This window comes from Coffea arabica, chromosome 1c (genome assembly GCF_036785885.1).
Source record: "Coffea arabica cultivar ET-39 chromosome 1c, Coffea Arabica ET-39 HiFi, whole genome shotgun sequence".
In the NCBI taxonomy this organism is placed as follows: Eukaryota; Viridiplantae; Streptophyta; class Magnoliopsida; order Gentianales; family Rubiaceae; genus Coffea; species Coffea arabica.
Window position 1 is genome coordinate 13839881 of NC_092310.1, and position 19201 is coordinate 13859081.

The window sequence follows — 19201 nt, forward strand, 5'->3', positions numbered from 1 at the left end:
TAATATGGCGTGTTATGTGCGATATGTTATTTGTGTAATTGGTATGATAGATTTTGTTATTTTAGTCAATTTATTGCATTCATGCACTAAAGTACCCTATTGGAAAGAAAAGAGAGAGGGAAAAAAAAAAGACGTAGTCACGAACATGGTCCTAGCAGTGAAACAAAACGAGACCAAGAGTCAAGGGAAGAAAGGGAGGAAACAACAGCTGAATCAAACATGGACCAAGAGTGCCACTTGGATTCAAGACTTTATTATGACCCATTGTTTTGCCGACAGGCTACCATCTGAGGTCCAGCAATTCTGTGAGATGGCAAGTTGGGTTGAGATGTATAAGGAAATCACGGTTCTTCGAGACGAAATAGAAGTCCAAAAGAAACTAGTCGCATACTGGGAAGGGCGATGGAAGCACGAGTATTCAGAGAAAATTGAGCTCTTGCACAAGAACTTAGAGCTAAAAAGGAAATACGAAGGGATTTCTGAGGAGGTCCTGGAGAAGGCTCAACGAATTGAGAATGCAAAGGCGCGGGTGAAAGCTTCCCAAATACGGAAAAGGGGTGCAGTGGGTAGCGTGAGTGAGGAACCTAGCGAAGCAATGGCACCTTTTAAAGTACAGAAAGTGGACCAGTTGTTCGGGCCGCCATGGACATTGGGGGCGGTAGATAAAAGATTTATCAAAGGAAGCCAAACTGGACAGGGGGAGACTTCTCCGGAAAGCAAAAAGATGGCTTCCCACTTGACTTGTGACTATTGCGGAAAGGCCAATCACACAGAGAACAATTGTTGGAGAAAGGGGAGGAGATGTCTGCGTTGTGGGAGCGCCGAGCATCGAATTGCTCATTGTTCTAAAACTATACTCAAAGTGCGTAAAAAGAAAGGAACCCAACAACCAACCAAGACCGACCCTGGACCGTCAAGTGGAGAAGGGACTGGAATGAAGAATCTCGTTTCTTCTGACTCTGAAGACGGAGAAGGTACATGCCATTGGTTACTTTAAATTTTGAAGGTGAGAAATTTCGAGGACGAAATTCTTTTAAGGGGGAGAGAGTGTGAGAACCCGTAAAAACCCTAATCATTTTCCTAGGGTTTTAGTTCCCTTAATTGCATGTTTTCTGCATTTTCTGGCTTAGAAATATTTTCTTGGTGGATTTTATGAGCAATTATAGTTTTTAGATGATTTTTCTAGTATCGGTAAGATTTTGAGAAATTAAGAACGTATATCGGACGTGGGACCCACTAGTGCGAAAAGTTCGGAAAAATTCGGCCAATTAGGTTAAATTCCGGATACTGTGTAAAATTTATCGGGTGTTAAGAGATAAGTAGAGGATGTGAATTGATTGATGTGAGAGGAAAAAGAAGTGATAAGATTGCATTAATGAGGTGACAAGTGTCACCCTCTTATTGGTTTTACTTTAAGATTTACTATTCCAATTTTTGACTTTTTTTTTGACCAAAGGTTAAATATCTTAAAAATTGCCCAAAAATCACCATTTCTTACCTTTGGATGGCCGGCCCTCTCTAGCAAGAAGAAAGACAAAACTCTTCAACATCTTGGCAAATTCCTAGCTCAAATCATCCAAACTACTTGCTTAAATTAGTTTTTACTCCATAAAATCCTTCCACTTGGTGTTAGTGAGTGTTTTGGTGAAGCTTTTTGGAGAACTTATGGTGTCCAACATCTTCCTCTCTCTTGTTTACTTGGTAAGTGGTGATTGACTACCCTCCTATACCTTATGAAGCTTAAGTTATGCTTATTAGTGATTAAAGTGCTGAAATTTCTGGTTTTTATCTTGGTTTGAAGTGATTTGGTGAAGTTTTTATTTTATTGATGATTTTTCTGGTTTATTTGGATTATGGTGTTGTGGTTGTTTATGATGGTTGATAAGGAGGGGTTATGACTCTAGTGGATGTAAATGAATGATAATTGCAACCAAGTTTGGGTTTGAATTGAAGTTGAGAAAGTTAGGGTTTCATGACCCCTATTTCTGTCCGGTTTTGGATCATAGGGTTAGAGGCCGAATTGGACTTTACTCAAAACATGAAAGTTGTAGGTATTGATGAGTTTGAAGTGCCTGCAAAATTTCAGGTCATTTGGATTAGTGTAGAGTGAGATATGGCGTTTTTACTGTTGCTGTTCTGGGTTGATCAGAATGCGAAAACTGCACTTGTAATTGGCTATTTTGACTGAAATTGCTTTGGTTTTAGATGTTGGTGTCTTCTGATGAAATATAGAGGAATGTCTTAGCTACCATATGCCTTTGGAATCAATGCATTTGGACTTGTATAGACTGAGTTGGACTCATTACAGCATTATGTGATTTGCAAACCTGTTTTGGTAATTCTGGTTTCGTATTTTGCATATTTGACCTAGTTGTGCTAGGATTTGGACTGAGTGGCCTTCTACATTGTTGTAGCCCTGTTTCTTAGCTTCGAAATGGTGGGTCTTACACCCCCATCCGATAACCGTAGTGAATTTGGTGCCATTACCGCATATTGAGGTCAAATACGGTTTGTGATCCTGTTTTGCGATTCTGGTATAGTGTCTTGCATTTTTGACCTTGTTACATTCAAAATTGGACAAAGTTTCCTTCTTCAACATTGTAGCCCCTTAAGTCCTGGATATTTTTGTAAATTTTCAGGTTAAACGGATTAGTATATCCTGAGCTATAAACGAAATACTCAGACCTGTTTTGACCAGCAAATTCTGTTACGTTTTTGGAAAGTTTACGACTGGAACTTTGGCTTCACATTTGACTAGGTTACAAGCTGTTTGGGCTTACGACCAAAACACCAAACTTATAGCCTTATATCAGAGCTTTCTAACGCCCTTGGAATTTCATGAATCGGATTTATAAAACCTGAGATATAGCCGAGCAAACAAGGCCTGCCCGTGAAAATGACCAATTTCTGGTCAGATCTGTTTTGGTCCTGATGACCAATTTCCGTTCCGAATTTGGATTGCCAACCTTCATGAAAGTTGTTCCATTTGGAATGAACTATCTAACTGCCAACTTTCAGCTCTTTTGACCATGTGTAGCATAGAAAACAGTTTGCACTCAAAACTGACCATTTGTGCATTGGCCAGATTTCGTAAGTGATTGTGTTTGGTTCATTTGGGACTGAAGCCTCCAGTTTCAGTTCTGGATGTCTTCATAACAGTTGATGTTCATCCTTTAAGCTTCGATATGGCGTCTCATACGCCTTAATCCGATATTCGTAGCTCAACTTATGAGTAAACTAGAAACGAGTGTCAAATCTGCCGTTTCCGCTAACGGCCGTTTCCGTTTCCGTCCGTCATATTTACGTGCGCGCGTGTCGTCTCTGCCGTTTTGCTTGTGTTAAGTACGATAGTAGCCGTTTGCGAAATTATGTGACACAATCTTCTATTTCAGATGGTGATGAGCTGGGCGGTAATGGTGGGGCCCACTACTAGCTGTTCATTTCGATCCGACTTCGTACTTTTGCTATTTCAGATTCTGAGTAAGTATTCAGGCCGCTTTTGTGTGTTAGTTGCTTATCCGTTTCGATATGTATGAAAAGGGTACCTAGGCGAGGGTGTACTTTATCGCACTCGACCTAAACCCTAGTTTGTGCACATATTTGTACATGACATATATATATGAATCATTTTGGAACTAAACCGCTTGAGCTTGTGGCTCGGGCCGACTTTTGAATAAATTTTGTGAAGTTTGTGAGTTTGAGGTTGAACTCATGACCTAGATGGACTATTCGGGCAGGTTAGGGCTTGGTCGAAGTCAGTCCAACTTAGTCAGAGGTAACAAAGTTTGTAGTTTCATGTTATGAACCAATTTTGTGAATCCGGTTCACCGAGAAAGTGACCAAGTTTGTGACCCGAGCTTGTGACTCAAGCTCAAGTTTGTGATTTCGTTCGCCCGGGCAAGTTTGTGAGGTGACTGGCCAGTGAGGGTGATAAGGTGTCGGTGGGTGTACAAGTGAAGTTCTACGGACCATTGAGTGTGGTCGACGGAGTGTCGGCAGGAGATCACGCATGGCATATGAATTGGCTTTGGAGCCACCTGTATCCTTATTATGTGATGTTACTTTTCTGCTTTTGCTTTACTCTTACTGTGTAACTATTGTTACGTGAAATTTATGCTTTCGCCCTGTTTACTTACTAAGCATATAACTTACCCCTTTCCTTTTGTTTTCCTTGGCAGGGGCCGACACGGGGACTTTTGGCTCGTACAGTAGTATAGTTAGATTGGCTTGCAATAGTTGAACAGTTAGGATGTTTGTTTTTGTTTTGGTGGTTTGTATAAGGACCCTTCTTAGGGTCTACATTTTGGTTTTGTGGTAATTATAAGGATGTAATAGTGTGAGCCGGTACTTTTGGAGAATGTAATTATAACTCTTTTGGGATTGTTTCTAGAACTCTTTTGAATTTTCTGGCTTTTATTGTTTCAAGTTTTGAGTCCTGGCGCGAGCTAGGCAGGCGGCCCGCCGATACCCTTGGGTTCGCCCTTGGGAGAAGTGGGGCTGTCACAGTTGGTATCAGAGCCTGCTTCGCGTGGTCTCTGCGCGGAGTGAGCCTGGACTAAGTGGTGGATAGGTATGAAGGATTAAGTACTCGTTCGAGCCTAAGCTTTGAATTGTGAACGTTATAGGCCATAAATGTTTCGTGTGATATTTGAGGAACATAGATAGGTACGTCAGGGAGGAATTTCGATTTGTAGATGGTTTACTCTTGGGACTGGCCAGCTCGAGATGTGAACTATCTTATTTCGGATTCTCGTGCCCGAGTACTCCAGAATTGAGGCGATGTAAGCTGCTAGGTATTCGAGCCTTGTAATTTGGAAACATGAACAGGCTTTGTCTGACTAGAATGAGCACAAGAGATCAATGGACATCTAGTTTGGATAGTAAGTGACGTGAAAGACCAGACGGGCTGATACTGGGATGACTTCACCTTTTCCTTTTGGTTCGTCCGTATGTTATTACCACCTGACGTTAGTATATGTGCTTGTATACATGGTTATCTGTTCAACTTGATATGTATTTGTGTACTTGCTTATCCGTCTTTTAATATGGCGTGTTATGTGCGATATGTTATTTGTGTAATTGGTATGATAGATTTTGTTATTTTAGTCAATTTATTGCATTCATGCACTAAAGTACCCTATTGGAAAGAAAAGAGAGAGGGAAAAAAAAAAGACGTAGTCACGAACATGGTCCTAGCAGTGAAACAAAACGAGACCAAGAGTCAAGGGAAGAAAGGGAGGAAACAACAGCTGAATCAAACATGGACCAAGAGTGCCACTTGGATTCAAGACTTTATTATGACCCATTGTTTTGCCGACAGGCTACCATCTGAGGTCCAGCAATTCTGTGAGATGGCAAGTTGGGTTGAGATGTATAAGGAAATCACGGTTCTTCGAGACGAAATAGAAGTCCAAAAGAAACTAGTCGCATACTGGGAAGGGCGATGGAAGCACGAGTATTCAGAGAAAATTGAGCTCTTGCACAAGAACTTAGAGCTAAAAAGGAAATACGAAGGGATTTCTGAGGAGGTCCTGGAGAAGGCTCAACGAATTGAGAATGCAAAGGCGCGGGTGAAAGCTTCCCAAATACGGAAAAGGGGTGCAGTGGGTAGCGTGAGTGAGGAACCTAGCGAAGCAATGGCACCTTTTAAAGTACAGAAAGTGGACCAGTTGTTCGGGCCGCCATGGACATTGGGGGCGGTAGATAAAAGATTTATCAAAGGAAGCCAAACTGGACAGGGGGAGACTTCTCCGGAAAGCAAAAAGATGGCTTCCCACTTGACTTGTGACTATTGCGGAAAGGCCAATCACACAGAGAACAATTGTTGGAGAAAGGGGAGGAGATGTCTGCGTTGTGGGAGCGCCGAGCATCGAATTGCTCATTGTTCTAAAACTATACTCAAAGTGCGTAAAAAGAAAGGAACCCAACAACCAACCAAGACCGACCCTGGACCGTCAAGTGGAGAAGGGACTGGAATGAAGAATCTCGTTTCTTCTGACTCTGAAGACGGAGAAGGTACATGCCATTGGTTACTTTAAATTTTGAAGGTGAGAAATTTCGAGGACGAAATTCTTTTAAGGGGGAGAGAGTGTGAGAACCCGTAAAAACCCTAATCATTTTCCTAGGGTTTTAGTTCCCTTAATTGCATGTTTTCTGCATTTTCTGGCTTAGAAATATTTTCTTGGTGGATTTTATGAGCAATTATAGTTTTTAGATGATTTTTCTAGTATCGGTAAGATTTTGAGAAATTAAGAACGTATATCGGACGTGGGACCCACTAGTGCGAAAAGTTCGGAAAAATTCGGCCAATTAGGTTAAATTCCGGATACTGTGTAAAATTTATCGGGTGTTAAGAGATAAGTAGAGGATGTGAATTGATTGATGTGAGAGGAAAAAGAAGTGATAAGATTGCATTAATGAGGTGACAAGTGTCACCCTCTTATTGGTTTTACTTTAAGATTTACTATTCCAATTTTTGACTTTTTTTTTGACCAAAGGTTAAATATCTTAAAAATTGCCCAAAAATCACCATTTCTTACCTTTGGATGGCCGGCCCTCTCTAGCAAGAAGAAAGACAAAACTCTTCAACATCTTGGCAAATTCCTAGCTCAAATCATCCAAACTACTTGCTTAAATTAGTTTTTACTCCATAAAATCCTTCCACTTGGTGTTAGTGAGTGTTTTGGTGAAGCTTTTTGGAGAACTTATGGTGTCCAACATCTTCCTCTCTCTTGTTTACTTGGTAAGTGGTGATTGACTACCCTCCTATACCTTATGAAGCTTAAGTTATGCTTATTAGTGATTAAAGTGCTGAAATTTCTGGTTTTTATCTTGGTTTGAAGTGATTTGGTGAAGTTTTTATTTTATTGATGATTTTTCTGGTTTATTTGGATTATGGTGTTGTGGTTGTTTATGATGGTTGATAAGGAGGGGTTATGACTCTAGTGGATGTAAATGAATGATAATTGCAACCAAGTTTGGGTTTGAATTGAAGTTGAGAAAGTTAGGGTTTCATGACCCCTATTTCTGTCCGGTTTTGGATCATAGGGTTAGAGGCCGAATTGGACTTTACTCAAAACATGAAAGTTGTAGGTATTGATGAGTTTGAAGTGCCTGCAAAATTTTAGGTCATTTGGATTAGTGTAGAGTGAGATATGGCGTTTTTACTGTTGCTGTTCTGGGTTGATCAGAATGCGAAAACTGCACTTGTAATTGGCTATTTTGACTGAAATTGCTTTGGTTTTAGATGTTGGTGTCTTCTGATGAAATATAGAGGAATGTCTTAGCTACCATATGCCTTTGGAATCAATGCATTTGGACTTGTATAGACTGAGTTGGACTCATTACAGCATTATGTGATTTGCAAACCTGTTTTGGTAATTCTGGTTTCGTATTTTGCATATTTGACCTAGTTGTGCTAGGATTTGGACTGAGTGGCCTTCTACATTGTTGTAGCCCTGTTTCTTAGCTTCGAAATGGTGGGTCTTATACCCCCATCCGATAACCGTAGTGAATTTGGTGCCATTACCGCATATTGAGGTCAAATACGGTTTGTGATCCTGTTTTGCGATTCTGGTATAGTGTCTTGCATTTTTGACCTTGTTACATTCAAAATTGGACAAAGTTTCCTTCTTCAACATTGTAGCCCCTTAAGTCCTGGATATTTTTGTAAATTTTCAGGTTAAACGGATTAGTATATCCTGAGCTATAAACGAAATACTCAGACCTGTTTTGACCAGCAAATTCTGTTACGTTTTTGGAAAGTTTACGACTGGAACTTTGGCTTCACATTTGACTGGGTTACAAGCTGTTTGGGCTTACGACCAAAACACCAAACTTATAGCCTTATATCAGAGCTTTCTAACGCCCTTGGAATTTCATGAATCGGATTTATAAAACCTGAGATATAGCCGAGCAAACAAGGCCTGCCCGTGAAAATGACCAATTTCTGGTCAGATCTGTTTTGGTCCTGATGACCAATTTCCGTTCCGAATTTGGATTGCCAACCTTCATGAAAGTTGTTCCATTTGGAATGAACTATCTAACTGCCAACTTTCAGCTCTTTTGACCATGTGTAGCATAGAAAACAGTTTGCACTCAAAACTGACCATTTGTGCATTGGCCAGATTTCGTAAGTGATTGTGTTTGGTTCATTTGGGACTGAAGTCTCCAGTTTCAGTTCTGGATGTCTTCATAACAGTTGATGTTCATCCTTTAAGCTTCGATATGGCGTCTCATACGCCTTAATCCGATATTCGTAGCTCAACTTATGAGTAAACTAGAAACGAGTGTCAAATCTGCCGTTTCCGCTAACGGCCGTTTCCGTTTCCGTCCGTCATATTTACGTGCGCGCGTGTCGTCTCTGCCGTTTTGCTTGTGTTAAGTACGATAGTAGCCGTTTGCGAAATTATGTGACACAATCTTCTATTTCAGATGGTGATGAGCTGGGCGGTAATGGTGGGGCCCACTACTAGCTGTTCATTTCGATCCGACTTCGTACTTTTGCTATTTCAGATTCTGAGTAAGTATTCAGGCCGCTTTTGTGTGTTAGTTGCTTATGCGTTTCGATATGTATGAAAAGGGTACCTAGGCGAGGGTGTACTTTATCGCACTCGACCTAAACCCTAGTTTGTGCACATATTTGTACATGACATATATATATGAATCATTTTGGAACTAAACCGCTTGAGCTTGTGGCTCGGGCCGACTTTTGAATAAATTTTGTGAAGTTTGTGAGTTTGAGGTTGAACTCATGACCTAGATGGACTATTCGGGCCGGTTAGGGCTTGGTCGAAGTCAGTCCAACTTAGTCAGAGGTCACCAAGTTTGTAGGTTCATGTTATGAACCAATTTTGTGAATCCTGTTCACCGAGAAAGTGACCAAGTTTGTGACCCGAGCTTGTGACTCAAGCTCAAGTTTGTGATTTCGTTCGCCCGGGCAAGTTTGTGAGGTGACTGGCCAGTGAGGGTGATAAGGTGTCGGTGGGTGTACAAGTGAAGTTCTACGGACCATTGAGTGTGGTCGACGGAGTGTCGGCAGGAGATCACGCATGGCATATGAATTGGCTTTGGAGCCACCTGTATTCTTATTATGTGATGTTACTTTTCTGCTTTTGCTTTACTCTTACTGTGTAACTATTGTTACGTGAAATTTATGCTTTCGCCCTGTTTACTTACTAAGCATATAGCTTACCCCTTTCCTTTTGTTTTCCTTAGCAGGGGCCGACACGGGGACTTTTGGCTCGTACAGTAGTATAGTTAGATTGGCTTGCAATAGTTGAACAGTTAGGATGTTTGTTTTTGTTTTGGTGGTTTGTATAAGGACCCTTCTTAGGGTCTACATTTTGGTTTTGTGGTAATTATAAGGATGTAATAGTGTGAGCCGGTACTTTTGGAGAATGTAATTATAACTCTTTTGGGATTGTTTCTAGAACTCTTTTGAATTTTTTGGCTTTTATTGTTTCAAGTTTTGAGTCCTGGCGCGAGTTAGGCAGGCGGCCCGCCGATACCCTTGGGTTCGCCCTTGGGAGAAGTGGGGCTGTCACACAATGGCTCAAAATTTCATTTTTGTGGCTTTCCAGAATTTTGTGATAACAATGAAATTACACATGAATTTTCTATTGCAAGAACTCCTCAACAAAATGGAGTTGTTGAAAGAAAAAATAGAACTCTTAAAGAGGCAGCAAGAACCATGTTAAGTGAATGCAACTTGCCAAAATATTTTCGACTGAAACTATAAATACAGCTTGCTATACTATGAATAGAGTTCTCTTGAGATCAATTTTAAACAAAACTTCTTATGTGTTAATGTTTGATAAAAAGCCTATCGTTGGATACTTCAAAGTTTTTGGTTGCAAATGTTTCATTTTAAACATCAAGGAACACCTTGAAAAGTTTGATAAAAAATCTGATGAAGGAATCTTCTTGGGTTATTGTGAAAATAAAAGAGGTTTTTGAGTCTATAATCGAAGGACCTCATTATAGAGGAAGCTATTCATATCATTTTTTATGAATCTAATGGTGATATTTCCAAAAGTTGTGGTGAAGATGATGATGCAGGTGTTTAAGAAGAACTAAAGAATCTCATAATCAATGATCAAGACAGTACTTCACCAGAAAATGATTCAAAGGAAGATGGTTCTCAAGTTAGTCCACCACTGGAAGATAATAACAGGGATGTTAGTACACCTAACGATCTTCCAAGATGTTGAAAATTTGTTCAAAACCATCCTAAGGAACTAATCATTGATGATCCATCCGAGAAGGTCAGAACTCGTTCCTCCTCTAAACAATTGATGGATAATTTTGCATTAGTCTTACATTTTGACCCCAAAAATATTGTTGATGTCTTGAAAGATGAAAATTGGATTTTAGCTATGGAAGAGGAAATAAATCAATTTGAAAGGAATAAGGTTTGGAGATTAGTTGAAAAACCTCAAGATCATCCTATCATTGGCACAAAATAGATTTTTAGAAACAAAAGAAATGACAAAAGTGAAGTGGTAAGAAACAAGGCTAGACTAGTTGCTAAGGGGTATGCTCAAGAAGAAGGAATAGACTTTGATGAAACATTTGCTCCCATAGCAAGACTAGAATCTATTAGAATGTTTTTGGCATTTGCATGTTTTAAAATTTTTAAATTGTTTCAAATAGATGTTAAAAGTATTTTTTTAAAATGATTTTATTGATCAAGAGGTATATGTTGATCAACCTCCCGGTTTTGAGAACGAAATATTTTCAAATCATGTGTTTAAACTCTCAAAAGTTTTGTATGGTTTAAAGCAAATTCTAAGAGCATAGTATGAATGCTTAAGTGGTTTCTTGATTGAAAATGGTTTTAAAAGGGGCATTGTAGACACTACTATTTTCACCAAACAATGTTCCAATGATCTACTAATTGTGCAAATATATGTTGATGATATTATCTTTGGTGCTACTAATGAGTATCTGTGCAAGGATTTTTCCACTATTATGCAAAAAGAGTTTGAGATGAGCATGATGGGAGAATTGAATTTCTTACTTGGGCTTCAAGTGGAACAAACTCGAGAAGGAACATTTATTAATCAAGCTAAATGCACCAAGAAGCTGCTCAAAAGGTTTGGTATGGAGAAATCAAAGCAAGTTGGAACACCAATGTACACATCTACCAAACTTAACAAGGACGAAGAAGGTATAAATGTCGATGAAAAAAAGTATAGAAGTATGATTAGCAACTTACTTTATTTAACTGCAAGTAGACCTGATATCATGTTTGCTGTTTGCTTGTGTGCTCGTTTCCAATCTTGTCCAAAAGAATCTCGCTTGTTGTGAAAAGAATTTTTAGATAGTTGAAAGGAACATTGAACTATGGTCTTTGGTATCCTAGATGTGATGAATTTCCTTTATATGGTTTCTCGGATGCTGACTTTGGTGGATGTAGAATAGATAGAAAACGTACTAATGGTACATGCCATTTTCTTGGTAATTGTTTAGTGTCTTGGCTAAGTAAGAAACAAAATGTTATTTCATTGTCTACGGCCGAAGCGGAATATGTTGTTGCTGGTGCATGTTGTGCTCAACTGCTGTGGATGAAAAGTACCTTGAATGATTTTGGATTAGTATATGATTGTGTGCCTGTGTATTGTGACAATACAAGTGCTATAAATTTGACAAAAAAATCCATTCAACATTCTGGAACAAAGCATATTGACAGAAAGCATCATTTCATTAGAGATCTCATTTGAAAAGGTGAAATTTGTGTGCAATATATTTGTTCAAAAGATCAAAGTACTGACATTCTCACAAAAGCCCTTCCACTAGATCAGTTTGTATTCTTGAGAACAAAATTGGGCATTGTTGAAAAGTTTTTCTGAAAATTTATTTGGTCACACTTTATCGGATGTCCGATACCTGATGAACGGACATTCGACAGTGTTCTTGATCATTTTTTCAGAAAGTTCTATTTTGGACGGTTGTGTATGATGCCTCACTTCATTTGGACGTTCAACACTTAAAAATTGCGTCTTATAAGACAGTCCTTTCCTTCAGTCAATTCATTTTTCTTACCGTTGTCTCGGATGCAACTCTTCATCCTCTCCAAATTTCAAATTCAAAATTCATCTCTCTTCTGAACAAGTTCCAAGAAATTAATTTCTCTAAAATCACTACATTCCTTTTGCTCGTTCATTACCCCTCATAACTTCCTCTAACTGCCAACTACCCAATAAATCCCAATTCTCACCCGTAACCCTAACCACTCAAAATTTACTCTCTTTGGACGAGTCAAGCATTTGCTGTAGTCCATTCGCACTCTAAGTTACTCTCATACACATTTGCATCGTACTTTGCATCATAAACATCTTGCATTTCATTATGGTAAGAATTAGAGGAGGGTCTGTCAGTGCTGGATGCGTCACAAGGTTTGTGATACTCCGACTTTTAGGATATTACTGTTTCTATATTTTATTTTTGTTTTAAGACATTATTTTTTTTTAAAGATTAGAAACCCTACTTGTACTTAAAACCCTAGTTTTACTTGGTTTTCTTAAATCTCTCATATTTTAGTCGAAACCTTAATTTTAATCTATGGAATTGTAAAATCCATCATATTTTTCTTAAAATTCCCTTTTATCTCTTAGAATAGCCTTACTACTCATTTACCCCACAATAAGTGCAAATAAACATAGAATCAAGGGTTTTTCCTTTCGTTTTCAAGTTATCGTAAATTAGGGTTTTTATGCCTTTTCGTAGTGTGATTATTCAGTATGGAGTGTGTATCAAATTTAGTCATTAAAGAGTGAGTTTTAGATGATATTAAGTATGTGATTAGAAGTGATAATAATAAATTAGTGAATTATAAGTTAAAACCCTAGTATACGTGAATTAAGGAAAAAAAGTGTGAACTGAAGTGTACCGTTTGTTACCGATTGAACACACCATTTGACCACCACTTTCTTGACATAATCTCATTGTTATTAGTGCAAAATATCAGCCCCTAATCAGCTTTTGCTGACTGAAAATTTTGACAACAAAAAATCAAGGAAAAGAAGAAATTTTGGAAGTTCATCTTGTGGTGACAAGTGGAGGCAATCCAACTATCTTTGACCCAAACTAAGACCAAGCTTCTTAACCTTTCTTGGGTTTTATTCTTCTTCATTTTTCAGCTATGGTGGCCAAACCTTGAGGGGACAAAAAACAAGAGAAGAAAACATCATTTGATATTGGGGTTTAACTTAGTTTGAGTGGGAATCAAGAAACTAAACCGATTAATCCTTTCTTTGAGCACTTGGGAAGTTTGGTGTGCTAAAAGTTTACAAGGAGAGGTGGTGGATATCTCTTACAAGTATCTTAGTGAGGTATATTGGTTGTCCATCATATTTCTTTCCCTTAATCTTGCTTAAGTTTATGTAACAACTTGTATTCTTGGCCTACGATAGCTATTTAAGTCATTTTGATGATTATAGTAGATTTGTGAGTTAGGGTTTTGAAATGTTTAGTTGTATTTCTTATTGTTTAGATAGAATATGATGTGAATAACCTTAGATAGCGAGTGGTAGTAGTGGTTTTATACATGAATAAGAAGATTATCACTTGAATGCATAATTCTAGCTTTACGTTTTTGTATTACCCTGTTCTGACCAGTTTCATTTGGCCAAGATGAAGGCTAAATCAACCTAATGTTAACATCAAAGTTGCAGGAAATGATGTTTTATAGCTGTCTGTAAAATTTCAGCTCAATCCGAGAACTGTAGAATGTGAAATGACAAAATTACCCTTGCTGCCATAGGTATAGTTTTGTGGACAGTTTTGACATTTCCTCATTCTGGCTGCATTTTTCACCTTGATCCGTATCAAATTAGCCTTTGGCCAAAACACGAAACTTTTAGTCCTATGTTCAGCTTTCCAACACAACTAGGAAACACCTCAAACAGAATTGTGTATCCTGAGTTATTGTCATTTAAATTCAGTACTGACAACCATACTGACAAGCACATTTTGGTTCTGTAATCTGTACGTTTGACCTAGATCAATTGTGAACTGGTTTGAGTGGTCTTCATAAAAGTTGTAACCCTTTGTCTTAGCTTCAAAACGGTATAAAGTTCACGCCAATCTGATAAATGTAACTCTAGTTGTGACCAAACTATTATAAGATGTCGAATCTGCCATTTAGTCATTTGCCTTCAAAACTTGATTTTCGATTGGATTATGATACTTGTGTTGTACTTGGATGATTTTGAGCCTATTGAATGGCTATTGTGATGAGATTATTTGTATGTGTTTTGGGGCTGAATTAAGAAAAATAATGAAGTCATAAATGACTGAAAAATAGGTAAAAACAAAGGGCGTGCTGCCTAAATTTTCACTCGAAAGTTAGGTAGATATATTCACGACTTGAGTAAGGGTTTGAGAACGAATCGAACTTGAATCATCTAGGGTATTCAAGTCTTCTTTCATAGAAGTCTAAAAGTTAGCATTCGGTCAAAATTTGTACCCTTGAAAAAATGAAATTTACGACTAATAGAAATACGTTTTCTCCATTTCTTCGACTCAAATGGTATTTCAAGTATAATTGTTTCAAAATTTCAAAGTTTCAAGAGCGAGCATGAATATTTCGGAATTTGATAAGTATCTTGAATACTACTTAAACAAGTTGCATTTACTTGATTTTCTTGAAGTGAAATTCCTATGTTTCAAACTCTGGAGAGTTTTACATTTGCAAATGATATTTTATCGCAGATTTGGACTCCAACCAAGGAGTTGGACCTGAACGTGACTTTTGAGAGGCACTAGACCTTTGGTGAGTACTTCTAAATACTTGAATGAACTGGACACTTGTTTTCAATACTTGACCAATGTGATTTAATGATATGTAATTTGTTTGATCGGGGAAGAGTATACTTTATCGCACTTGCTCTAACATGATATATACTTGTTTATTGTTGCAATTGACTTGATATACTTGTACTTGACTTATAAGTGCTGAGCGGCTGCATGTACTGTGAGAACCCTGAAAAAAAAAATATATAAATATCAGTGCATATTTCATTTGCATTTTTAATTCTTTAATAAATTTTAGCATTAAGTCTAATTGTGTGCAAATAAGTACGTAAAAATAATTTTATGTGAAAAACAATATGATTTTTTTTAAACTATGATTTTTTTTATATACTTTGATAAACTAAATTAATACCTTTAGAATTAGATTAATTTTCCGCCTTAACATAAAACGTTAGAATACTTAGTTTCCATTATGCTAGTTTAATGACGCTTGACCCGATTAATTTTACTACCTTAAAATAAATTACCTGAAATTCAATAATTAAAGTCTTGCATGACTAGTGTATAATTAGGCGTTCAAATCACACTTGGGGATAATTCTTGGAATTAAGTTGAATTAGGACTCGAGTGAAGATTAGGAAGAGATGTGAAATGACTAAATTACCCTCCACTACCTCACAAAACTACCATGCAAACCAAAACCATTTGCGGACAACATCATAGCCAACCTTCTCATTCGGCCAATGCAAATCTTCTCCAATCCAACACGGAAGCCTCACAAACACTCAACCGAGCACTTCCATTCTTTTCTTTTCCTTATATCACCACTACCTCGCACCACCAATTCCATTTCCTCTGCATCAATTCACCTTAGACCACAACCACAAACACGCCCTCTCCAAACTCCACCTCGTGATCATCGACGAGAGAGTGAGAGAGTGAGCTGCATCCGTGCGTCCAGGAGGAAAGAAGAGAAACCGCGGGCTGCAAGAATTTTCTGGTTCTGTCCGTGAACTGGAGAGAGGAAAGGGGAGCAGCACTGCGTGAGTTTCATACCTTGTTACATCCTTCAACCTCAACCAACTGCAACCATCTTCACCACAACACCATTCCAACTGCAACCTGAAAACCAGGACCAACCATTCAGCCGCAAGCAAGCCGAGAGGAAGAGAGATAGAATTTCAGTCCTGACACGCGTACAAGCTTTCAGCAGAGGTAGATTCTGGTTTTAGATTAGCTTATTAGAGGTAGATGATAGTGTTTAAAGGCTTGCATGTGGGATTTGTGCATTCGAATGATGAAATCAAAACAGGAGGAAAATCTGTTTGGAAGAAATGTTTCTGCCGAGAAGCTGAGATGATAATGCAGCTTTATTTTTGTTTCCTTGTGACAATCTGAGCTTAATTATGTGTTTATCCAATCAAAAACAAGAAGATCAAGCCATCTAGGAACATGCATTCTGATTTTAGGCAGCCGGATGAGTGGTTTAGGAAAGAAAATTCTGATGAGCGCAAGTCATTGAGTCTGCCGAGGGCTTGGCTTGATTAATGCAGCTTCATTTGGTATAATTTTGTTGTTTTGAGTTTATAACCATGATTAACTAGTTAAAAACAAGATAAGTAAGCTCTGCATGTAGTTAATTAATTGGTTTAAACCAGAAAAATTAAATGAAGCAGAAATCTGATGCATGCATGATCATCCGAGGATAGCTGGAAAATTTCTGGAATTTTGGGGATAATTATAACCGTGTTGAACTTAATTTTTGAGCTAGAAATGTTAATCAGTTGGTTAAGCATCTGCATGTGGATTTTGAGTGCTTAAAACACTGGTTTAGCCGAAGGAAAAGTTAGATTATGACACGCAGGTGCTGTGAAAAAAATAAATTGATCTTTGGTTGTGAAAGTGAATCTGGAAACTGTGACGTTATATCTATTGTCACGCTGAATCCTCGAGCTGGAAATGTTTTCTGTCTAGCCAAGTAATTGCATGCTGGATTTGAGAGTTTAATAGCATTGTTTAGCCAAGGAAATGTTGGATTTATGAACGCTGAAGTGCTGGAAATTTTAATTGGTTTCTGGAATTTTCCTTGGAGTATAATGGTTTTGAAATGCATGAAAAATGTGTACTTTAAGCTGTGCAAGTTGTTTAGCTACAAAACATTTGATATTTTGGAGGATTTAATAAAAAATGTTGAAGTGTAGATCTGGAAAAATTTCAAGCGAGTTGATAGAGGTAGTAAAGGATTTTTCAGATTTCATTGGCGAATTTCAGTTTTAAAACTGCTGTTTCGAGCTGTAAAATATTTTATGCCCATTGATTTCACTTTAAGAAATATTAAGAGGGTTAGGCATGTACACCTTGGGATAACAATTTGATTATACTATGGTTAAACTGTTGAGATGGAATTCTTGATAGTTTGGAATAACCATTGCTGGAAAAATGTTTAAGTTATCCTTGTTTCTGAACAATAAAAGTTTGATTGAAATGTTGGCTATATTGTTATAAGAAATAGTTGTTGGATGCTAAGGGCTAATGATTGATGAAGCCCTTGGCCATTTGAATGATTTTATGTAAGTGTTAAAGTGTGAAGAAATTAACTGCTAGAATTGCTTGGAGGCTTTATATTTATTTTGCTTCAACTGTGATATGATATGAACTTGCCAAAACCAAGAGCTAATGATTGACGAAGCCTTGGTCATTTATTCCATTTTGATCAGAAATGAATCTATTGAAAAACCCAGGGCTAATGATTGACGAAGCCTTAGTGATTTGCTATTGAAATGTGATGTTGATTTGCTGGCAAATTTGAACCATAATGTGATTTCGAAATGGAATCGAAATTGTGAAAGTCGTTTCGATCCTGTGAACTCGAGTAATTTTGATCAAGCTAATCAAAAATAAATTTTACGCTAGTATTAAACGATAAAATTTAGTAATTAGTATTTTGCCCCAAATTTTGCCAACCGACAATTTTTCTTTAGCTTAAACTTGCCTTGATAGTTATAAAAAATAATTTTTCTAGCTTTTAAAACCCTAAGTCTTGTTTCATTTCCTTTCCTTTCTTTAAGACCTGTTCCTTGCTAGTTTTCTAGAGGAAGTTTCCAAAATACGAGATTTTAGCGATTTTAACGTGCAGAAAACTTGTTCGGCAAGAAACATTATTTCACGTAAAATTTGTTTTATTAACACTTTTACAAGAAAAGTAATATTAAAGAAACTTTACAAAGTAATTTACTAGTTTTAATACTACATGGTTTGTTGACTTATTCCAAGCAAATAAACTAGCTATACTACGAATAATTTTCCTACGTAATCCTAGAACTAGTATAGCCAACTTATAGTTTTAAAATTTGGTATTTTAGGGTTTAGCGAGGACGCAGATTTTGATTCCCAGCTTGATCTGTAACTTCACTCTTGGTGAGTGTCCCTGCTTGTTCTATTCCTACTTGATTAAAGTGCTTTCTTGACTTGAAATGTGATACTTGCAAAACTAGTTTTTGATCCATCGAAGTGAGCAGTGTGTACTTTATCACACTAGCCGTTTGAGTGGTGACTTGAGTGAAACATTTTTTCCGTGAATCTAAATGTAGTTGCGTCGTTGGGTGAATCCCTCGACTCCTGAATCCAACTACAGTAACGTCGTTGGGTGAATCCCTCGACTCCTGAATCCAACTGCAGTAATGTCGTTGGGTGAATCCCTCGACTAAATTTTCTAAGGGTATATCTCGAGTATACTGCTTCCTTAGTTTGCGTTCGGGCCCGGGACAGGGGTAAGAACGGTAACGGGTTAGGAGAAAAAAAATGAGAGAATCTACATGGACTACAAGTAGTGAGAGTTGACGGAGGGTCAACTACGATGAATGGTGATCAAGCGAGGAAAATGGCTCCTGAGAGCCCCTATATCCTACCTTGTGTTGTTATCCGCTTTTCTACTTGTTTACTTTACTTTAGTCAATATTGATTCTTGCTATTTGTTTATTTAATTGCATGTTTTGGGGCACCACTAAGCTTTAGCTCACCCCACGTTTATTTGTTTTCCTTAACAGGTTCTGGAAATTGAAAGCTTTGAAACTTACTCATGTTTTCCTTTTGGAATGTATTTGAATACTATGACTTATTTTGTGGGCTGTAATGCGTTAATTTGGATAATGTACTTTTTATTTTGGATTGCCACTTGAAGCTGGAAAATGTATAAACCCTAATTCGAGCGTTTGGCTTGTAAGTTTGTATTAGTGATGTATGTAATTATCTATCCGGATTGGTACGACTTTATACCTTGGTATGTAGCACGTGGGACGTTTAAGAGCTTCGATTGGCTATTTTAAATCACTGCTATTTCTGAAGTTAATGTGGTTTTAGTGACGGCCTTCTTCAGGAGAATTGTTTTGTAATAGATTAGGTTATTCTTCGAAAGGATTTGGGTTAGAATGCTTGCGTGAGTCCT